At 41.8% G+C, this 24,413-nt stretch overlaps 1 protein-coding gene across 3 annotated transcripts in view; it reads left to right on the top strand.

Moving 5' to 3' along the window:
* Positions 1 to 24,413, top strand: part of LYPD6B (LY6/PLAUR domain containing 6B) — a 56,343-nt gene that overhangs the window by 11,158 nt on the left and 20,772 nt on the right. The window contains exon 1 of one of the 3 annotated variants that reach the window (XM_072874313.1): positions 1,842 to 1,927. The exons of the other annotated variants lie outside the window; for them this stretch is intronic. The gene's annotated coding sequence lies outside the window, so the exon portion shown is untranslated. Of the gene's footprint in view, positions 1 to 1,841; positions 1,928 to 24,413 lie in introns of those variants that run through there. 3 annotated transcript variants of the gene reach the window in all.

Genomic DNA, 24,413 nt, shown 5'->3' with positions numbered 1-24,413 from the left:
TTCTGTAATACTACACTACACTGTTTTCCTGCAGTGCTTCCAGAGAAGAGGCTTCACTGGTTAAGACTGCTCTGATAATCTGCTAAATCACATGTCTGGACATATGCAAGATATGAAACTTGAAACTTGGCAGTATATACACTTTTAAGTCAACATAGCTAAAAGCAGCCACAGTGCATCTCTTTAACTGTTGTTCCTGTTTCTTAGTTATCACGAAAAAGCAAAGAGAATTTATTTCAAGTACTGCCTTAATCTGGGCCTTGTCCCAGCTATTAGCGTAAGTCTTCTTCAATTTTCACTGAAGTTTATCAGGTAAATGTAATATTTGTGCTGGAGCACTTGGGGTATGCCACCAGGGTCATCACGTTTTAGTGCTAGTTAATGTACCAGAGAAGTCACAGTGTGCATATGTATGTGTGTGTGTGTGTGTGTGTGTCTATATATTAAAACATTGTATAAAATTTGTATAGAAATATGGTATAAAATCTGTTAAGAAATGCATTAATAGCATTCAGTCAAATTAGCTAGGCACATGAGTGGGTTGTCCTGCACCAGACTGTAGCCCGCTGCAGAACTGTTCTGCAGAAAAAATCTGAAAAATAATAATCTTCGCAGCTAAGTTTCTAGGTAATCTTTTGTGGGGTATAGTTCTTATGTATTTCCATTTGGAACTGGGCATTTAAATAAAGGATTTTGTTATGAGCACCTTGAGGATTTGATTATTCCTCAGAACAATGGCAGTAATAGGAATTGTGTGGATTGTGGCAGGCATCTTCCATTTTCATCTGTCTGCTTGGTTATAGCTTTTTTTGATCTCTTCTTCTTGTACTTTGCCATGCCAGATACTTTGATTAGGACTGTGTGTAAGATTTACATTTCTTTGGTCAGCCTCAGCACTGCTGCTCCTTTGCCTGAAGTGAACAATATATGTTCCATGGAGTGCCTCATGGCTCCGTAGCTACCGTTAGCTACCGTTATTGATTACTAATTTTAATGTCAACACGGGTTGGAGTAGGATGTAGGCATCCGTGACGGACGAGCTTTCTGCATAGGAGGGAATACTTCGCATACAGTCATTACGGAACAGCTCCCAGTCCAACTGTTTCTACTCTGTCTAGAAATACGGTACTGTGTGATGGGTATAATAGTATGATTGTCTTTATTTTTAAATACTATTGGTGGATTTATGTATATGAATGCCATACAGTTCATGGCTGATAGCAGTTCTAACCCAGGAATGGTTTGACTAGAGTTTGGTTTAGGTTCTTTCCAGTCTCTATGTTGGTGAAGAAGGACTTAAAATGGAAGGATTAGCAGGTTGTGCTTGGATGCATTTTCACATCCCGACTATTGACGAATCACCCAAATGTCTCTCTCCGCTGGATGGTTTGACCTGTCAGTGCAGTGACCAGTGGTTTAGAAACGTGGAATTTTTATATTCTATTTTAATAGGAAAGCCTGAGGCTGTGATTATGTATCGTGCAATGCAATACCCACTGGAATCTGACCCATGGGACATTAGAGGCTTACACCTGCAGAGAATTTACATGCTTATAGCTACTGCTTTGCTAGAAGGAGGATGTTTAGCTCTTCAGGCACTTAGACTTAAGCTTCATTTATTTATTTATTAATATGAGATAAAGCAATCCAATCTTTATTTCAGATTACTTAAAAAAAATGGCCGTTGGTGAGCCTGGATCTTCTAGAATACCATTTCCTTGGTGGCTTCTGTCTCTGTATCTTACTCATCCATAATGGACTTGGCGCTGAAGTGCACGTGCTGAAGAAAACCTTTGTGACACTATGTGGGATTTGGCATTCTGCTGTGAGGATTACTGACGGGAGATGCCTGGCTAATTCCCAGTGCATACTGTTCCCACAGACAACCTGGAAATGGGTGCGGTTGACGTGAGTAGTAGCAACAAAGGTATGAGGCTAAGATTGCCTGCTGGAATGGCAGCTCATCAAAGGGCTAGGAAAATCTATAAAATGAGCAATAAAATTACTTTGAAAGTTTCAGGTTTACTCGTTTTACTACTGCAGGAAAATGCTTGTAAGGTATATCCACGTAAAACACATTGGTTTATATTGTGAATATAGCACATATTCTTTGAAGAAGTAGATAAGGGGAAATCCCTTCAGAACTCTTATAATAACTGCGCTCCTATAAATGGGTTGTTTTCTTCTGGGAGACTCTTAAACTGTGTTTATTCGGGTTTCTTTAACGGAATTGTTTCCTTTCTGTATAAAGGATGCAGTAGTTAATCAACTTCTAAGTCTGCTTGGAAGAGGGTTAATTGTTAATCACCATCACCAATACTCAGAAGTGTCTGAACTAATTTGGTGAAATGTTTTTTCCCTGCAGCAGCCAAGTGCTGCGTGTTTTCGACAGACCGCTATAATAGACATCGATTAGGCAGCTTTGACGTGTGGCTAAATCCACGAAAACCCTGATACGTGTTTCAAAAATAGCCCTTAAAATGGTATTGAAATCAAGGAAGTGCTGCATGGAACCATAACATCAGGGTAACAGTGGTTATGTTCTGTATGTCTTAGTAAGATAAGGGAATTCACGGCAGCTGTCAAGGGCCTACATTCTACCTGTGGGAAGATGCCTGAAGGTATGCAGAAGAGAGAGGCTCGGGAAATACAGGTTTTTAAACCCTGACTCTCTTGGAAATACGGAGCTTTATTCTGGTTTACCAGAGGCGTTTATCTTCACTAAAAATTCAGATGTTTTATATGCCAAAGTCATTGGATAAAAGAGTTGATAACTGAGACACAGACTGGAATGCAGATCCTCCTCCTCCCAGGTGATCGTCTGCTCTGTGTGTGTGTGTAGTCTTCCTGTCTGCAGGATGGACCTTTGATGTTCCCTGCAAGGTGTATCCGTTTCAACACAAGAGATCAAGAGCTTCCCGCTATAAACGAACAGATCGGCTGTTGATAGAACACTTTCTTGGAGAAACCGTGGTCTGAACCCTAGCAAGAATTAACGCAGATCTCCCACATCTGAGGCAAGCGTGCCACTTAACTCCTGTTGAATGGAGCTCCTGAGTGGGGCAAAGCAGCCCTACCTCCAATTACTGCACTCCCCATTAGCCTCCCTCCCCACAAGTGCAGGAATCTGGTCTGGGTGCCATCTGGATCAAACCCCTCAGATAAAGCCCTCAAGAAGGGCTTGTGAATACAAGTGTGAGACTAAGCTGCAAGATAGGGTGGTAAACTGCTCAGGCCTGCCAAAATTGGGTGTGCCTGAAAGCAAAATTTCGCGTGGTTAGAGAATGGAAAACTTTGAGGTGCCTGGGGAATCCTGGTAGCAGCTGAGAGGGCGAATGTGAAGATTGCAGTTCTTCATTTGTGCGTCTACTGTGATTTTTTATTTTTTTATTTAAACAGAAATTCCTTTTGTGGATTTAAACCTAGGTGCTTGAAAAAGTTGCTTTTGGAGCTCTGCAAGAAAAATATCGCATCAGTCCGTCTTATCAAAATCAGCTTAAGTCTCTGAAATCCAATCGCAGAAATAATTTCTGGTAGTGGATTTATGTATATGAATGCCATACAGTTCATGGCTGATAGCAGTTCTAACCCAGGAACGGTTTGACTAGAGTTTGGTTTAGGTTTTTTCCAGTCTCTGTCTTGGTGAAGAAAGACTTAAAATGGAAGGATTAGCAGGTTGTGCTTGGATGCATTTTCACATCCCGACTATTGACGAATCACCCAAATGTCTCTCTCCGCTGGATGGTTTGACCTGTCAGTGCAGTGACCAGTGGTTTAGAAACGTGGAATTTTTATATTCTATTTTAATAGGAAAGCCTGAGGCTGTGATTATGTATCGTGCAATGCAATACCCAATAGTATACCAGACACAGGGGAAGTTCATTGTGCCTGTAGCTATAATACTACGTTAAATACCAGGGTTATTAATCTTTCATCACCTCAGAAACTTGTAGTCCATATATTAATGTGTTTTTGTATGGGATTTAATTGCTCAGACTTGTAACAACTCAAAACTTAAGATCCCTTTTCCCACTTGAGTGGCTTGAGTCTTGAGAAATCGGTTCTATTTAAAAGCAGCAAATTGTTGTTTTGATTCTGTTACATTTTCAGTGGCATGTGGAGGTTCATCTACGTTTGCTCAGAAGGTTAATTTTTAAGGACAGGTATTAGGTGGCAGACAGCAGGTACACACTGTAGTTAAGCAACCCCAAAAGCCTGCTGGTCCCCATATCTGTGTGTCTCACGTGATAAAGGTGTTAAGAATATAAAGAATATCCGAGTCTCCCTATTGAAATGGACAGTCTGTTGGGTTTCTGTGTTGTTTCTCCATAGCAGTAGGTGGTAGATGCTGTCCATGGCGTTTTCTTCCTTTCTTTGGTAATACAACGAGCATTATTCTATAAGAAGAAATCACTGTTTTCTGTAAAATCAGTGTAGTTCATAGAGCATTTCGACATCCCACCATGCAGTAATATTAGTGAGCTGACAGAGACATGCAGTAGTGTTGGTGCCGGAGGCAAGCAGCAGCACAGCTATTCAGCCTCCTCTCCTAGAGAGAGGGCACTGGGTGCTGACCTGGGAAGCTCTGGGTTGCGGTGCGGCGTGGCGACACGCTTTCAGTCCACGTAACTTTCCCTTGAACTCATTCGAAAGGTTTTTGGAATGTAAAATACATGAAAATCATTTCTCTGCAGGGATATCTCTGCTATAGCTCTGCTAGGTCTGGAATCGCACTGTGAACTAAATCTAGCTTATCTTTGTATTGCTCTGGTTAAGCCAAGCATCTAATTTTATGCATAAATCTGTTAAAGTCAATGGGAGAGCCTGTGGCAGAGAGCTTTGCTGGTCTGGGGTCTGAGTGAGGTTGACTAAAGAACATACTGGAAATTTACACTTTAGATGAAATTATGTTTTTGTTAATCAGCGTTTGCTTGTATGACATACATCAGCACCAGCCCAGAAGGTAAGAAGATGTTTTATAGATGGGTGGAGCCCACGCCTCAGACTAAGGCAATGATTTTCCAAAAGTAAATAGCAGCCAGGAGTGATGCCGGAAAGGGAATTCCAGAGTTACGGTTTCCTGCACCTGACTTGAATCATGTCAGCACCATATTCTCTATCTCAAAGAAATTACCACAATAAAACACCTTAATGTTTATCTTAACATAATAAAGAAAGGTATTTCTTACAATAAAATATGATTAGACCTGTGGAAGAAAGACTAGTCTCTAAACTAGCTTCAGATGAAGGCAAACTGTACCTTTTTATTACATGGTTTCGGCTTTCACATTGCATAAGCTGAAAGTAGCAATGCTTATTTTTAAGAGTTAAAAAAAATTAAAAGGTTAAAAAAATTTTTGAAAGGTTTTGACATTCAATCTGTCATCATTGTCTTCTCAAGAATGCATGCAATGTTTAAAAAAAAAAAAAAAAGGCAAAAGGAGAGGGTTTTGTTGAAAGACATTGATCTTCTTTGGAGTTCTTGTTTGGTGTTCTGCTCATTAAGCTCCTGACATGGAAACTGACTTGAAAAGGCTGAGAACTATGACATTAGATGTAGCTTTTAGGTATGTCATCAGGCCTAGTAATATAATATATACTGAACTTGTTTGTTTGTTTGGTTTTTTTAACAGCAAGAACCTATATTTGAAAGTAATGCTTTTCTTCTACACTTCTCTTCACTGTGAAGTGCCACACCCAGTATATGTTCAGAAGATTTACAGAATAGACTAATTGCAAGGTTTCATCTTAATTTTTGAAAATTAGTTTCAGTTCTTCTAGCCTATACCAACAACATTTTTGTGGCTCAGTGCATATTGTTAAAAAGTGCACAGGACAGGAATGTACGGAAAAAAGGAATAGAAGTTTGTACTTGAGAAACAAACCGGTTGACGTAAGCGTAAGTTTTCATGTTGAGTGACAAAAATAATAGACCTCAGTACAGCAGGGATGGAGAATAGGTCATAGAAGAAACAATATAGGAGACGTAAATAATGTACTTTTTCTATTTTTCTCATTTAAAAAAAGTATAAGGGAGCAACTGTATAGTTCAAATAACTCAAATTCAAATGCTGTTTATAATACAAAGCTGAGAAATTCATTACCGGAATCATCACTGGATAATATGAAAAAGGGGAATCTTCCTTTATTTTTACCTCCTAGAGTGTCAGAAACAATGCAGAGCCTCATGTCACCCGTACCACAGCGCGGTCGATGCAGGCTGGGACACCGGCGCAGACCGGCGGCTTCTCTGTGGTGGTTTTTGGAAGTTTCTGTGAAGTATCTGGCAGAGGCGGTTGCCTCTGAGCCACATGGCCTGTTAATAGGCTATAGCTATTTGTTTATATGGTGCTCATGCTGGCAAAAAAGTTTTGCGTATGTATAAACTGCATAGTGGGAGGGATTTGAGGGTTTTTTCTTTATTTGATGTTACGCTGAACTTGCTCAGAAATATTTAGAATACCTGGCTCTTACGTGACTTTTTTTTTTTTTTTTAATACAGTTTTCTGCTACGTGTTTATACCCATCCTAGAAGAAACCTCAGCTTTTTGTATAGCCCTTCATAGCTTGGTTTCTGTAGCTGAGTGCTTGATAGTCCGCATTGTGCCTGCTGCTGCACTGATGAGAGCTGCCAGTTGTTACCACGTTCCCTGTGACCTTCACAGGCCTCTTGCAGGGCAACGTTGGAAGCATTTTGCATGGTTCTTGGGATACTATTTATGAATCCTCTCGGTATTCCATGCCTTAATTTGTATTATGGACATGGAAGTGAATCGGGGCAATTAAAGTATTTTAAATACATGCCTGCTTATTTTTTTTTGTGGGGAAAAAAACCCCAGACAACCACAGCAGCAACCTTTTTGTTTTGAAAAGCTAGCAAACCTTTCCCACAAATTAAATTATGTTAGATTTTTATTTTGTTGTAATACAGTGTCTAGAACCAGACAACGTGTTTGTAGTGAAACTCATTTTGGTGCAAACTAGGGACTAGGAGGTTTCACTGGCGCTTGCCAAGGGTGAATGGGCCTCAGCAAGTGTCTGGATGGAGGCTGTGAAATTAGAAGAGACATCTGAGAGTATGTGCTGAAGCCCTCTTTCTAAATTAACTTACACTGAGTGAAAGACTTCAGAACCCGTTCGAAGTAGAACTGTGGCCTTTCCCAGCAGAAGCTGAGGGTAACTGCACATACTGCCCTGTACTAGAAATCAAAATCAAAGCAAATTCACGTTTCTGGTACACAATTCTTGTTTAGCTTCATGTGTAGTATATCAAGGGGCTTGCTAAAGCCATGATGAAGCAGGTAACATTGGTCTGAATGGTTTAAATCCATGCTCAGCCTTTCAGCGTGTTTGCCCTGCATTTTCTTTCACTGCATTCAGATTTCTGCTGATCTGAAATGCTGAAAACATTTATAGTGTCGATGTTAGGTAATGGAGAGACTTAGAAGCACCTCTGAACATAATGGCGAAACTAATGTTATGAGGTACAACAGGTGGGTTTTGAAAATATCGGTAAAGAAATGGCATGCTTCGTACGCGGTAAGATAAATAGCAAAAGGGGGACAGCAAGTTGAAGGTAAGTCAGCAGCGTGGCCTTGCAGCAAGGAACGCAAACAGGTCCTGGGCTGTACTGGCAAGAGCATAGGCTTGCTGGAGGGAAGCGATCCTTCCCTTCTGCTTGGCCATTGCAAGACCGTGTATGGAGTAGCGTTCCCAGTTTTGTACACCCAGTACAAGCAAGACACTGACAAAGTGCAGCAAGTCTGGCAGAGGTGCCCAAGATGGACAGGAGGCTGGAGCACAGGAGGGGCTGAGACACCTGGGTTTGTTCAGCCAGGAGCAGAGGAGGCAGCAGGGGATGTTGCACCATCTCTTCCCCCAGCTGGAATCACCAAATTATTAATGTTTACATAGAGAGTGAAACTGTGGAGAAAAACATGGTGATCTCGGAAATACATACAAGCGGCTGACAGAACAAGGGAAGAGGAGGTGATGCTAGCTGGGTCTGGCAGGCTGTGCAGCAGGTTGTCCGCAAGTCCAAGGGTGTGATCACAAAGTAGGGCAGGGGAGAATCCTTTTGCTAGGAATGTGTCTGCAGAGTTGAGCAGCTGATGTACCCTATAGTTTCTTAAAAGATATGTACATGGGATATAAGGAGATTCTTCTCCCTTCTGGGAAATGACATGTAACTTGCACTTTTCCTGATTCATCAGTGCTGCAGAGCACTCTGCATCCATAATCACTCTCCCGTGTCGCAAATTGTCATGGTTTAACCCCAGCCGGCAACTAAGCACCACATGGCTGCTCGCCCACTCCCCCCCGGTGGGATGGGGAGAGAATCAGAAAAGTAAAAGTGAGAAAACTCATGAGTTGAGATAAAGGCAGTTTAATAGGGAAAGCAAAAGCCGCGCACACAAGCAAAGCAAAGCAAGGAATTCCTTCACTGCTTCCCATGGGCAGGCAGGTGCTCAGCCATCTCCAGGACAGCAGGGCTCCAGCACGCGTAACGGTGACTTGGGAAGACAAACGCCATCACTCCCAAGGTCCCCCTTCCTTCTTCTTCCCCAGCTTTATACACTGAGCATGACGCCGTATGGCGTGGAATGTCCCTTTGGTCAGTTGGGGTCAGCTGTCCCAGCCGTGTCCCCTCCCAGCTCCTTGTGCCCCCCCAGCCCACTCGCTGGTGGGGTGGGGTGAGGAGCAGCAAAGGCCTTGACTGTGTGTAAGCACTGCTCAGCAACAGCTAAAACATCCCTGTGTTATCAACGCCGTTTCCAGCACAAATCCCAAACGCAGCCCTGTACCAGCGACTATGAAGAAGATTAACTCTACCCCAGCCCAAACCAGTACAATCCTACTTGCATCTGGTGATGTTTTCTTTTGGGTTTCTGTTATTCTCAACATATTTTACATAGTTCGTGCTTTCACCACTTAAAAACCCAAGCAAACATTTATTCCTTTTGCTAGGTAACTGAGTGCAGTGCTACTTTGGGAAGGCGGCTTTTTTTTTTCCTCCTTTAGTTGTCTACTTCAGAATGTGGTTCCAGATTACAAAAACAAAGCGATCTTTCCCCAGGGATTAGCTGTCCTGCAAAGACTTTTCAAATTCTTTAATCTGTAGTTTCTACTCTGTTGAAGTGTCAGGAATGGATGTAAACCATGTGCTTGTTTATTGTATTCATTTCACTAGTCATAGAGAAATTGAGAAGTTGTTTATTTTAATCTGTAGGGTTTTTCCCCAAGCCTAAACAATTGTTTGCCTTAAGTAAGCATTAGATATCCTGTTCTACTTTGCATAAAACAAGTATGCGGTCTCTTTCATTGCACAAAAGGAAACAATTGTTCTTGAATTCTCATTATATTCTCCTTGTTTCTAAATAAAAAAAAAAGAAGCACTTGTTTAAAATAATCACCAATTAAAAAGTGTGCTTCAAATGAAATGGGATTTGTGTTACTGGGAAAAGAGGGTCCTTATGCTTGATGTGTTTGAAGTGCGAAGTGTACAACCTACAGGTGTTGAATATACAGTAATTCTGCTTGGCTTTAGTCCATGAAATTAGCCACCCTGCTTTCTTTAGCTTGCTGGGAAAATTGCAAATGCCCTGGGTTGTGTCTCCTTGGCAGTTAGGAGTTTAGCAGGACATTGGTTCTTAGCGGACTTCCAGACAGAGTCCCATTGTTTATCATTAAACTCTGCCAAGAACTTATCAGATGCTGTGTAATGAGCCCCCTGCTTTCAGAGATGCTTCGGTACTGTGAAAAAACTGCTAACAATTATTGACTTTTGTTTCATAGTAGTCCTCTTAAATGAGAAAAGCTTATTAATTTTTAACTTTTTTTTTAGTGGTTTCATCTGGTATATCCCCTTGTTAAATGGGATTTTTCAGGCATGGGCATTTTAAGTATTTGTATGTGGCAGGTATTGATTTATCACCATTAGTATTGCATTTCTCGGGTGCGGTGTGGTTCAGGGATATGTTGCCTCTGGAAATACTGGTGTGCTTTCTCCGCATCAACGTGCCAGCTCTGTAGGTACGACCTTGCTGGTAAGCTCCTACCTACAGAGGTGTGTAGGTGGGAACTGATTTAGTTCATACTAAAGGTATGGTAAGGAAACTGATTTAGTAAAATAAAAATCCAAGAAAAATCCCCAAACACGACCAAAATGACACATGAAGGTGTGCATTCTGTGCCCTTTTGTGATAACCGATGAGGCGAATTAAAGGCTCGTTGCTGCCAAAAGAGCCTGTGTGATTTCCTGCTCTCTGATTCCCTGTTTCCCCCTTCGCCCCCACCTCCTGCTCCAGTCCATGCACCCGCTTGCTCCCTGCCCGTCCATTTTCTGCCGGCCAGTGTGCGGAACGGAGAGGCAATGAGGATGCTTCTGCAACTGCTCCTACAACTGAGTAAATTACTGGAGCAATCGCAGCTATGCCGTGGTAGGGCTTCCTGCTGCAAGCTCGTACTCGGAGGGCAGCAGATGGCGGCCAAGAAATCCTCTGGGTTTCTCCTGACTCCGTGGCTTGTTTCAACTCTCTTCTTCTGCCTGAAGTCCCCAGCCATGGTGGCAGCTTGACAAGGGCATTGAGCTGGCACTGCTGGTAAAAAGCAGTGCCGCTGCTGCCTGGTGCTGGCCCAGCTCTTTGGGAGGCTGCATGCGGAGCCCGAGCAGGGAGCTCATCTGCGTTACACCCAGCCAGGCCAAAAAAAAAAAAAAATCAGTTGAAAACAGCCTACTGAAGCTTGGGAAAGGCCTCTCTTTTTTTCAACACAAACGCTACCTTAAAGTGCTCCTCAGGCTATGGTATTAGTGTTTGGTTGCAATACTCTTTCAAATGGCAATTTCTAATCCGCCCGACTGCCCAGGGTATTCTGACTTTAGAACTTAGATATTTGATCAACTTTAAAATATTACTCTCACTGACACTATTGCAAAGGATTTCTAAGACTGCAAGTGAATTAGGCATCTCTTCTTTCCACTTGGCCTCACTGGTGTGGTAGAACATTCAGGATATATCCAGTGTGCGTTTTAAGTGTAACATTTCTGTTTTCTCAATTATAAAACGCAGCAGAAGGGGCTATCAAGTTCCAATTTCTTAACAGTTTTTAAAAGCCCATCTTAAAAGTGATTAATTAACAGTATCCTATAAGAAGCATCATGTTAGAAGTCCTAGAAGGTGCTGTATTTTGCTGTAAAACTTTACAAGTGTTATTAAAATGAGATAGGAGAGGATTACAGAAGATACAATGCAACCAAGCAAACTTTCTGTCCATTTAGAAAAGTACTTCAACTACTGCTTCCTTTCACAAGGAAACTGTGATTAATGACCACTGAGCAAAGAAAATTAATCTATGACAATAAAAAGCTTCACCGGTCCCATCACCTGTCTCCAATCCCTCTTAATAAAACAGTACTGCCGTGGGACGCAGCAAGGGAAGATTCATGTGTTGAGAGCCAGGCTCCCATGGATAATTAAAGTTCAAATACACTTGCTGCATATTTCACTATCAACTATCTATTTGATCAGCATATGCTTTACCGAATCCTATCATAGCTTCATCAGTACTGGTCTGTCCCCCTCTGCCGCTTGCATTAGCTGTTGGGATGGCACGGTGGTTACATCTGTGTCCCCAGAACGGATCTGTACCGAATGAAAACTCTTCTCTTCATATCCACCAGCAGACCGGCTGTTTGTTCTGCCCTACAAGACAGCTGAAGAGCAGCTGCTGTGGTAAGAGGGCCAGAAGTGAAAAGACTAATTTTTGCATTTGGATAATCACATGTAAGAGATTCTGGTATGGCTCAGCCATATGTAAATGCATCGTTTTTCAGGACGGACTGTCTTCTTTTGTTTTGACTTGTTCTCTCCAGCTGTGCTTCCATAGTCACTGCTTCGGTTTCCTCACCATTTGTTTCCTTCTTAGTCTTACAAGTTGTTGATGACTTATATCATCTCCCTTATATCAAGGGAGATTCATCTTCATTTAATTTAAAATTGTGCCTAAGAATATTTCTATTGTTTCTCCCACTTTCTTTGGACTCCATATTTATGGAAAAGTGCTGACATCCTCAAAAAGGAATCTCAGCTGTATTTCTGTGCCCAGATGCTAATCTGGTCCATGGAAAACAGTTTCAGTTTTGTTGTTTGCTTGCTTGTTTCACACTTGAAATTTTTTGCACTCTACTAGGCTTGTTACATTTGTGGATATTTGAAATTCTTTTAGCTAATTGTGAAAATCTTGTTCATAATTTTATCTGTGCTTAAAGTTACCTTTCTACTTTAAATCACCTTTTGATGGTGACTGACAGCCTTCTCTCCTCTACTGTAGGAATACTTCTTCCACACTCTTTGTTGAGTAACATGGAAAAATGAAATAAAATACTATTTGTAATGTAAGAATAAGAAAAGGAGTGATCAGAATGACTTAATCTTACCTTCTGTATATGCATTTAGGTAGACATATTCCATTCTCTAGAATTTATTTTTCTGAAGTTAAATTCTGGCCCTATAATGGTTGATGGCAAATTTTGCTATTATGTTCAATGATCAGGAATTAAATTATTTTAAACCCCTTTAATACTCTGCACATTTTTGTTGTTCTTATCATAGAGCAAAAAATAAGATTTTATTTTGAAGATTTTTTTTTTCTCCAGCTTCTCTCTTCCACGATTTTCTGGGGTTTAGTTCTTACCATTTTCTGCTCAACTTTAATTTCAGTTCTAAAATGGAAAGAAAACAATATATCATTAAAGGAATTTTTTTTTTAAACCAAGTGAAATACTTTGGTAAGTTTTTATTTAAAAAAAAAAAAAAATGCTCCTTTTAAAATCCAGGCCACAAAAGTGGCCTCTGGATTTTTAAAGAAACCTTTCCTCTGTTGTTTGAAAGCTCTGGTTGTTTTGACTGGGGTGTACTTTGGACACGTTTTCCTGGTACTGCTGTAAGGCGGTATTCGGGGCTGCGCAGCCAGAGCGATGCATCCTGGCGTCGGCACGGCGGCTGGGCTGGGGCGGCAGAGCGCGGGCGTCCCCCCAAGTGCCGGTGCCCGACGGGAAACCTCGTCCCCTCGCTCGCGGGTGGGAACAACCTGCGTTGCTGGAAGCTGGGGTCGGAGATGGGAGCACAAAGGGGACAAAGTACAGCAACTTGGCTATGCTGATTAGGAGACGTGACCTTCAGCCTCAGTAAGGTGATCTAATTATTACCTTTTTTGTAATTTATGTGTAAGTTCTCCTATTTTTTTTTTCCCAAATGGTGCAAGAGTAATCAAGAGTAGTCAAGGTGACGTAGTCAGTAACAGGCATTGGAGCATGAGTTAGCAAGTGCCTCTCCAGTCAAATTAAGACCACTTCACAATAGTTTGTGGTGCAAGAGGAAAGATTTTGAGAGGTATTTCCCCCTACAGAGAGAGAGAGAAGCAGACTCGGAGCCTGTGCCTACTGACTCTGTCCATGTTATCTTTAATGCACACACCCCCAGAGAGCCAAGTCAAATTTCATTAATTGCTTTGAACAGTCGTTATTACACTTTTCTATGAGTACTTGATTTCTTTTGTGAATGGCCTTCATAGGCTAGTCCCGTTTTAAAAAAAAAGGTCACTCTAGATATCCTGTTTATAAAAATAGTGAGAAGACTGTTCCCTGGGTTCAGTAGCTACTAAACAAAATAGAAAGGAACAGAGCGGACTATGTAGATGTTGGCAGATACTAATACAGCAGAACAAAGGAGGCAAACACCATTGGAAATTATAATCTAGTCATCAAGTTAGTCATCTAGACCAGGAAATATATTTTTCTTCTTTACTGCAGATCTATTACAAATTTATGGCCCGTCCAGCAGCTGGGAAATTATTCAGTAAGTCTTGCTGCAATTCCATGGCAGCCGAAGCCCAATTTAACTATTGATTTCTGTGGTCCATTCTTCTTTCCTCCATTTTATGCCTTGTGTTCCCATCTCTTTGTCTTCAGGTCTGCAACCCGCTGGACCCGCTGGGCCAAGCCGTTTCAGCACGCTTAACGTGGCAGAAAGCTCCTCTGCCGAAAAGTTCGCTCGGTGTGCCGAATGTGGGGTAAGGTGGGTGCAGGGCCAATGCCAAGGAGGGCACGAGGCTCCTTTGGCTCCTGTATGTCGTTCAGTCACCTAGTGAGTGATTGATTTATTGATTGATTGTGTATTTATTACACTAGGGCTTCTCTGCACGATCTCTTCCCATGAAAATGATGGCTAGGGAAGGGAGCTGATAGCCCAGCGCTCACATGGGTTTAGCTGTGCAGCCAGCAAATCTGTGGATCCCTTTTATTTGGGTGTATTTTATTGTGCGTGAAGACTGGAATTGCACGATCACACATACAACTTGTGAGTGTACAACTGCTCCTTTGTCTTCTGACTAATCCCACAAGAAATAGATTAAAGCAGCATGCTACTAGGTTAAACATTAAAATACTCGCTGCGCGTGGTTCAGCGACCTGATGGTGTTTGGTAGGCAGGTTGTGAACATCAGCCTCCCTTAACTGCTTCGTCCTTGCAATGGGCTCGTCCTTGTTCTTCCTGAGTTACCTTCTTCTGAGTCGCCACTTCTTCTCTCAGGGTTTTGCGTCTTTTCACGTTGGTTGCTTTTCCAGATCTTTGAGTTACTGAATTGTTATTAAACTGGCAGCCTCATTTCTCCACTGTGCCCTTTGCTTGTTTCTGCTTTTTCATTTGGCTAAATAGCCTGTGCGCTTTCTTGCATATGGACTAATGACTATAACCCTGCTCAACAACGTCTGCAGTATAATCAGGTCAAAATCACAAGCCTGTGCCTCACAAAACTGTTTGTTTGGGCCTAGTCACATAGCCTTCCATAAATCTGCAGCCATAACCCCACAGGCTTTTGTACAGTGCAATTTGCATTCATCTGTGTCTAGTATTTATATCACCTAGGTGTTCTAAATACGGGCATACCTGCTGAGTATTTATTGATCTATTACCAAAGCACGTGAGGAATGCAAACCAGCTACCCGGGAACCAGCTCAGAGCGGCAGTGAAAGAACGTAGTTTATTTTAAGACAGACTGCTTGGGAGGTGAAGTTCATAGGTAGCTTTCTGACAGCGTAAAACAGTAACCACGTTGTCTGTTCCTGCTCATTCCTGTGCTGTGTCTGCATAGGCATTTATACAGCTGCAAAGTGAACGGAGCCAGGAAAAGGAACGTGGATGAAAAGCAGTCTTTTCTGGGTTTATTTTAACCTGGAGCAATTCCTCGCTTTGGTTCATGGTGTGGCCACGCACGCCTGCTGGGGGGGCAAGGCGGAGGTGGGAACGAGCGGCTGGGGACTGGCAGGTGGCTGCTGCTGAAACCGGTTTCAGAAGTTTAACGCTGCCGAACACCTCGCCTGCCGGCTCGGGAGCGGGGCTCGCCTTGCTGCTGGCTGCAGCCGCCCTCCGAAGCCTGGCCGCCTTTCCCCGCTTCCCTCCGTGGCCTCCCTGCTGCCGTCCCGGCCCTGGCACGCGTCTGGCCGCAGCGCAGGATGCTGAATTTTTTTAAGTATTATTACTTGAATTCTGCAAGCGGGGGTAGTGCTAAGTAATTCTCAATCCACACACTTTTTAGGCAAAAATTCATTATGCTGATCTTTAGGAATCTGTGTGCAATTCGGTTCTTGCGTTTCCTGTGAGAAAGATATTTTTTTTTCCCCATCCACTGTACAAACGGTGTTAAGAAGGTGGTGTAAGAACAGAGAATACAGTTTTGAAATTTTTTTCTTTCTATTTTCTTCTAGATTTATGTTTTGTTTCGTTAGATTATGCAAAACTAGATCCATTTGGTATTTACTAAGATACACAAATTAAAAAAAAACAAAACAGAAAAGTGTGAATATGTTTGCAGGCTGGTTATTTCAAGTAGACGATCTAAGATTTTTATACTGGAGACAGGAAAAAAAACCCTGTCAGCAACATAATGAGAGAAAATGTCACAGTTGTACAAGAGGCACAGCAGAGAGCGGTAGTTTCTTAGCAGCTGTGACAGTTATCATGAGAGCTAAAGCCTTGAAACTTCTGTTCAGCATTTTTACAAGCAAAACACCACTCTTTGAGAACTCTGCCAACAGTCATACTTTTGTAAGTAAAGGGATTATGAAACATAAGCATTTGGATGCTGATTTTTATATTGTCTGTCAAGCCTGAATAAGCAGAGACTGATGAGGTGTAGCAGTTTTTATGCTTTATAGCCAAGATTAAGTTTAGGGTGACTTTTAGAATGGAAGGTATGTAGGATAGGTTTCTAAAAAGAAATTTCTAAGAAACCCTCGCAACATCTGGTATTCAACAGCAGCTGCTCAGCAGAAATTTCTAGCTGTTGAAACTGGTGAGTTGTTAGAGGAATTAGATCCATATTGTCTCCATAAAGTGAGAATGCTATTTCTATGCCTTGTATAATATTTTGATAGTATAATGAATTTAAAAAAAGAAAAAGATTTTGACCTTAAAATATGTCAGGTGTCTATTCTGTCAGCCCGGAACACAAGTTCAGCACAGGCAAGGCTGGGGTATCCGCTGGCCTTTCTGGCAACGTGTTTCCACCCTACAATGCAGTCGTTTCTGCTCTAGGACCAAATCATTACCGCTGTGCACGGCGATCGGCGGTCGCTTTGCAGACTGAGCGCAGGCTGTGCAGGCTGCCGTGGTGGCGATGGGCTCTGTCGCGTTTTTGGGGAGCACTGATGTGCTGACTGTGCAAGGGCCACGCGTCCTACAGCCGGTTCTGCCCCTCCAGCCCCAGAGCCGCAGCGGCGTTCCCCCCTTGGCTTTCGTGCCCTGGAAGCAGGGAGAGGAGCAACGGGGCCTAATGGTACCAAGATCATGAAAAAATTCAAATGGTACTTGTCGTGGTTTAAGCCAAGCCGGCAACTCAGCCCCACCCAACCGCCCACTCCCCCCCGGTGGGATGGGGAGAGAATTGGAAGGGTAAAAGTGAGAAAACTCGTGGGCTGAGATAAAGACAGTTTAATAAGGAAAGCAAAAGCCGTGCACACAAGCAAAGCAAAGCAAGGAATTCCTTCACTGCTTCCCACGGGCAGGCAGGTGCTCAGCCATCTCCAGGACAGCAGGGCTCCAGCATGCGTAACCGTGACTTGGGAAGACAAACGCCATCACTCCCAACGTCCCCCTTCCTTCTTCTTCCCCAGCTTTATACACTGAGCATGACGCCATATGGTGTGGAATGTCCCTTTGGGCAGTTGGGGTCAGCTGTCCTGGCTGTGCCCCCTCCAGCTTCTTCTGCCCCTGGCAGAGCACGGGGAGCTGAGAAGCCCTTGGCCAGTGCAGCAACAACTAAAACATCCCTGTGTTATCAACGCTGTTTTCAGCACAAATCCAAAACACAGCCCCATACCAGCCACTATGAAGAAAATTAACTCTATCTCAGCTGAAACCAGGACAGTACTGCGCCTCACTACCTAACGTACCTGGTCCGTTTTTCAGCTTTTAGTGGGTTTGCATGTCGTATTTGCTGTCTCTGCAGAAGTTACCGAGATAACACTAAAAAGATAATGTGAAAATTAATGCCATGTTTCTGTTTGACATGTGAATGCTCTGCAAATAATAAACTATTTAGAAACCTTGAGAGCTTCTACAGCCTTTGTAGGTGGCATGGAGTTCTTTCAGATGTTTTGCCATCCCTTATCGTCTAAGTAGATGTGTTGGTTGATGTTGGTAGCATGCCTTTCTAGTGACAAGTGTTGAAAGGAAGATGAAGGAGCAGAGTAAGTAGTTTCCAAGGCTTGTGATCTTTTTCTTATCTAGTGTGTGAGTTATGGAGAACTCCAATTGTCACACTTCATATTTGTGATTCAGAAGTGTCCAAACGCTTCCTAGAAGGTTACCGTGTCTTCGCTCAAGTAGCAGTTGCTCTCAATTCAAGAAAAAATTTCTAATAAAGCTTTCCTTTGGGTTCATTTACAGTTATATGACAGTTAGTTGTAGGCTTTGTACTGTATTAGTGTAATTTCTAACAATTCTCGATGTTGAAGTAGCAGTTAAGATTTCAAGGACTAGTTCCATATGTTTTTTAGTAAATACAGCTTTGTACAGCACCTTTAGCTCTTTCCTTGTTCGGTACAGAGTGCTACAGTGATCTTTGCTTGCTATTTGTTAAATGTTAGATTTATTAGTATTTTCTCTTTCTGCTGACATGTCAGTGGTTACATTTGAACTTGAGGGATGCATTTTAAAGTAGTTGACATAGGGAATTATAAAAATGGCTTTCTTTGCAGCTTACACAAAGATAGACAAAGGAAATGGGGAACACGGAAAGGCTTCTGTATTTGCAGGGAAGCCCAAGAGAGCTTTCTGTTTAGCGAGTGGAGTGAGCTCTCGAGTATTCATGGCACTGTTCCAGTTGGAAGAAATTTCTCAGACTGCCATGATTTATAGTCTCCGGAGTGTCATCCCGTGTCTTCTTTCTCTTCCATCCCTGACTGCTGCTCCTTCCTCTCACCCGTTCATTACGGGAGCGGTTAAAACACTTGAACCTGAGAATAGTAACGCCTGACTGTGAGGGAGAGCAAGAAGAATACAGGGAAGCGATGAACGACACCAAAAAGCACAGGCAGCTTGGTGTCAGAGCCAAGTGAGAAAGGGAAGAAAGCTTTTGGACATTGGGAGAGCACAGCCACAAAATGCTTTATGGGACATTCACACCTTCTCCTTCAGATTGCCAGCTATGGAGGCCATATGTCGGTACGGACTGCAGCCTTCCAACTTGGAGCAAAATAACAAATGGTTCTACCAGTTTGTTGAAGGAGCACTTACTGAGGAGTATTCCCTTGTCCACTTCACATGCATTACCACTTCAGAGCCACTCACAAGAGAATCATTCCAAGTGCTTTCTGTTCAAGGCAGCTTTCTGAGCCCTGGAGATATTCATGATACAAAGCAGGAGAATCTTCACGTGGATGGGATTCTTAAGCTATATTTATAATTAAGTTAGGATTATTTCTTTTCACTCCACCCCTGTTTTCCCCACCCTACACTTTCAAGCCTTTGAAGAGAGGCCAGCTGTCTGGCATGTCTGTCATAGTTCTCCTATTTCTGGAGTGCTTCCAGTGTCAGAGACTTCTGGCAGGTTATAGAATTTTATCGAGTAGGCACCATGAGATGATCACACCAGCAGAACTGCTGCATCCCCGCTCTTCTCTGTGTCACCAGAATAAAGCAGAGAGACAAACTCACATAGTTTCCATAACTGGGAGATGGAACCAAAACTTGCTAGGATGCTCTGTCCTCCCGAGATGTGTGTGTGTGAATATGGATAAATTGTTTGAATGTGCATGAAAGTGTACAGTAAGCATTGCGGCTTTCTCTTGATGCCGTACCAAGGCTGTCGAATGCCCTTGGTGTGTTACAGCTGAGGCAAGCTAGTGGAGATCCCACTTATTTTTTAAAGTTGTTTATTCAGAGCAGCCATGAGAATGGAGAAAGAGATTGATACTGGCTTTGGCCCACTTCTATACCAGTGCTAATCTCTGAATAACTGTAAATCCCAGCCCTAACTAGATTGAAATGCGTATTAGTTTATAAATAAGGGTCCCTGTGATCATCAACTAGATGCTTTTGCTTCTATTCTGTGGGAAGCCCGCTTGGTACCTAATTTTTCTGTAGTTAAACTGTGGACAAAAGAATTCTTTTCTCTTTTATGCAACGTGTGTCAGCGCTAGTTGATTAAATCCTGGCTATTTCTGTTCTTTCAAGAACAGAAGTAATTACACTAAATTGTATATTAGATTTTGAAATAGTCCGATGTTTGTTTAAGGTTTGACTGGGAGTTTCAACAAACTCGCTTCCTTTGAGATTATTAAGTGTAAAATTGGATTCATATCTATAAGAATACGGCAGTTACGGCTGTCAACAAATACCTCCCAGTCTGTCATCGATTCATGTAAGATTAAATATGTTTAAGGTATGCAGTTATTCTTTTTATGATGGAAAAATGAAAAGGCTAGTGACTTGCCTTAGGTGATAGATATTTGTAGTGGAGAGGGAAATTGGGCCCACATCTTCCAAGTCTTAGGCTAGGAATAATATGGTCATGTTTCCTTGCTTATTATGCTACTAAGAGCTCAGTTAATTGATTTTTTTGAGGCTACTTAAATCTAATTATGAATAACTTTTAAAACTAATGACAATTCCTCGTGATCTTTTATCTCTGTAATCAGTTCTGGAGAGGACTGTACAACAGTTAATTAATTTTCTTGTCTCTGGTTATTGATTATTCAGATTGCTTTGAGTAAGCTGTTCTCAGTTCAGCTTAACCGGTCCTTTACATGCCTTATCTCTTGTCTTTGCCTGGCTGGCTCTCTTACGTACAAAGTAATTTATTTTTTCTCCAAATGGATAGTAACGTGGCTTCATTTTAAGGGGTGAAGCTATAAAAACCTCATGCATAAGCTGGGTGAGTTAACTTTTGACCCCATTTTGGCTAACAGTAGCAACCATCAGGGGATGGAGAACTTTATCTTTCCACGGCACTTTGTAGTGTTTACACAGTGTCAGATAAGAGCTGGAGGAATTCTGCCCCCTCTTACAGCATCGCTTCGCTCTGTTCAATGCAAAATTGTTTCGTAGGAATAAAAAAATACTTAGATTGCTGCATAAGGCAAAGTATACATTACATTTTTTCTCCCAGATTCACGTTTTATCCTGTGTGGAAGAGGAGAATCTTTTATATTCTCTTCTTGGCTATGAGTTTATTTTTTACCTAAAAAGCCTTCCACCATGCTTTTACGGTAGTTATTTGTTGTTGTGATGCAGTTGGCTGGCTGTGTTTCGAGTTCTTTGCAATAGGCTAATGAGTATTTAAACTGGATTTTTCTTTTAAGGATTGTGTTCTAGATCTGATAGATGAGCAGAAGACCCCAAATAGGCTTCATCCTACAGGTTTTATCTCCACCGTTGACAGGGAGAACTGAAGGATGGATGTGGAGCTGGTGCTTTGCTTGCTATGGGTTAATCATTGCTGTATTTTTGTGTTTGAAATTTGTGAATTGCTATTTTTCTTCCGCATAAGACATGGCAGAAGCATGCGTCAATGAGCAATGTGAATGTATTGCCACTGCCTTGTACCTGTGATGCGAACAGCAGCAACCAGATGTCCTTTATAGGAGAAGTCGGAGACCTGCCTAGTGAGGAAACTCGCTTAGTTCTGTCCCCAGGCCTGGGGGTTGAGACCTGCATGCGTGCGCATGGGTAGGTCTGTTGCAAGCAACTTTATCCTTGAAATCATCCGACTGTATTTCAGACCTGCAATCCACTCTTCAAGACTATAATAAATAGTTCAAATTAAAGGTCAGGCGCAGACAGACGCATTTCTTGTGGTGGAATTACAGGATGAAGCGAGTGGGGTGATGCCCTGCTAGACTTAAAGCTATGAAACATCAAAGAGGTAATTCACACTGGCGTGGCAAGTGCAGGAAGTGACATATAGATAATAATTGCAAATTAGCATAGTGCTCTTAGGCATTGGAGTTGAAGCCTCTTCTTGTACCCTTTTGTATATCAGCAGATCTGACCAGATCGGCAGTCCTCCCTGCAACTGGGAGGATTTGAGGGTCATTCATCATTTAAACATTTCCCAAAAGATTTTGTTGTTGTTGTTGTGTTTAACCTTTCATCTTGTTTTGCATTAAAAACCTCCTCATACTACATCTTCTTGATACGTTGGTGGAAGGAGGTTTTGGGGAAAAAAAAAACTACGGCGCTGGAGAAATCTGGCTGCAGTTATCACCAAAGCTTAATGCAACCTCTTGTTCTTTCTGGCTTGCAGGAGTTCAGCGACAGAGGACATAGGTCTCTCCTTTTCTGTTCTGTATTATTCTGCTGCAGGGTGGGGAATCACTCAAACTCTGCTGGAAAACTGTGTGTGCCGGCGGGCCGGTAATGTTACTAACTGCATGTTTGTGCTGCTCTGTCACCTTAAAAACTTTAACAGAACGTTAACAAAAAAGGCTAGGGTTAAGCACACTTAGGGTAAATGGTTATTGACTGAAGGAGTACGCATGGGCAATATCATAGATATTGTAGACAGCATAATAGTAGATAGCATAATAATTATCCAAATGAGTAGATAGCGTAATAATTATCCAAATGAGTACCCTGCTTGTTTCTTTAATTAGATGACCAGGGCTTAAGCAACCAAGGATGTTGGGAGAGGATGGAGGGAGAGAGACAGGGCAGGAGGAAAGTAGTGTCTCTTTGCAGTGTGCTCTGTCTTGATTCAAAGAACTTAGCTTTTAGTCTTTCTCTCTTCTGCTAACCTACGTGGTCTTTTCTAGAATGTGTTTTTTTACCTCTCTCAGCACCTTTCCACTCAATGGTTTATCTTAGCTCCTGATTTATTTTGTTAAACAAACACAAGTACACTTCGTAGACTCTAATCCGTTGCTATGGTCAAGCGGTCTATTTAATTTTTATTAAGATCGCATAGCTAAATTACACATTTATACCTGTCATACAGGCAAATACCATGTAGTGTTGTACATTCAGTTACCTTTTAATACTATGTAGCACATATAGCTGCATGTATCAATATAACTCTTTTAAAAGATGAAATTCTATTCCATCAGACAGAGGCAGTGACCAGCTGCACATTATGATTGTTTCTGTTCATCAGGCAACAATGGTTGTGAGAGACGTTTCCCTTTTCTCCTAAGCTGTGTTCCCTTCTGCTGCTGCATCCACTTCTTCGTAGATATTGCAATGTTTCTCTGGTAATGTATAAAGATACTTCTTGAAAACACTGAGAAGGTTTTGCTGATGTAGCATCCCCTGATACTGGTAATACAAATGATTAAAGCATCAGCTGAGAGCTGTTCAGGAATGATGTCTTTTTTCCCCCCCCCCCCCTCCCCTGCTGCTGGTTTTCAGTCACTGAAGCCCATTCATGGTGGGTAAGCGAGAGTACAGAATTGCAGCAAGAAAGTTCTCTTATTTCAAAAGACTGCTGGACTTCTTTTTTCCTGCAATAAAGTTTATTGCTTCCTATATATTTGCCTGGTATTATGGAAGGGAAATCTTTCCACTTGCTGGGTAATTTAGCTCTGTAGAATTCTTCAGCTTACACTTAAAGCTCTAAAATTTGCTGATTCAGCTCACTTTCTAGATTCTCCACCAATTAACTTGTCCTGCCCCTTCTGTCCATATTTTTATTTAATTGTCTTGTGAGGTTTATTGATGCAGCCCATCCAGCATTTCTTTTCCCTGTTTTCCCTCCTTCTGTCACCACACAGTGAAGATTTTTTGCTAACCTCTAGTTTTCAGTGCACTAATAATTAAGAGTCTGAAAGGATGTTCTTTTTGAACCTTTCCATGTTTGGGGGATTTAATACTGTAGCTCAGACATAAAATTTTGCTCCAGGCTGACACTTGGAATTGGAGATCTGAGTTTGAAAATCTTTCATTTATGTTCTTATTTTGTTTATACACGGCTGTAAATCCTTGAAGTAGATAATTAATTTTCAGTTTGTGTCAACTTCTGCATAATCCATGCATCATGTTAGAAGTATCCGAGTGAAAGTAATAAGCTACAAGTTACCCTCTGAAACTCTTTATTCATCTGTTGATGCTCACAGATTATGTTTTGAGGAATTGCTTGATGTGCAAGTAGGACTTATTCTCAACTGACAATTTCTGAAAGTCGTTTAACCTCTAAAAAGGTGTATTTCTAACCTAGGGGTAATTGGTGTATTGCACGACTTAGGTTGTGAAAATTAATATAGTTAACAAAAGGAAATTTAGTATGCTGTTAGCAGTAATGAAAATTTAATTTTTCCTTCAGTTTAGATATGAAGTCTGATTAGGTCGGAGTACAGGGCTTATGTATGTATATGTGTGTGTGTGTATCTCTCCCCCGGGTGTAATATGTACCCACGCTTTGTTTAGCGGTTGCTTTCCCCTTGATTTCAGAATATATACTATGAACCAAACAAAAGTGCAGAGGACAATAAAGATAAACAAAGATCTTCAACTTCTATGAAAAAGGTTTACATTTTTCATCTTAGAAAAAGGGACAACTGAATCAGGGATGTGGCAAACGACAGTTAAATCATGGCAAGTGGGGGGAAAGGAAGTCAAGAATGGCCATTCGTGGTTTGTCACAGGGCAAGGACTAGATGCCGTAAAACGAAACAGGCAGCTGGTTTAAAACAAAGCGAAGGAAGTACTTTTTCAAAAGGTACGTGTTTGTACTTTGCAATTTATTGCTGTAGGATGTTGTGATTACCAAACTCTAGGTGGGTTCAAAAACTGACAGTAATAACCCATGGACAGTTCAATTAACCAAGCCATGGACAGGCAATTAAACACCAAGATACGTACGCTGTTTCTACCCCAGGAAGTCCCGGAATTGCCGATTGTCAGGAAGGGGAGTGAATATAT

Source organism: Ciconia boyciana, chromosome 10, assembly GCF_034638445.1.
Source record: "Ciconia boyciana chromosome 10, ASM3463844v1, whole genome shotgun sequence".
NCBI lineage: Eukaryota > Metazoa > Chordata > Aves > Ciconiiformes > Ciconiidae > Ciconia > Ciconia boyciana.
The sequence above is the reverse complement of the archived record's forward strand: the minus strand, read 5'-3'. Positions and strand labels throughout refer to the sequence as shown.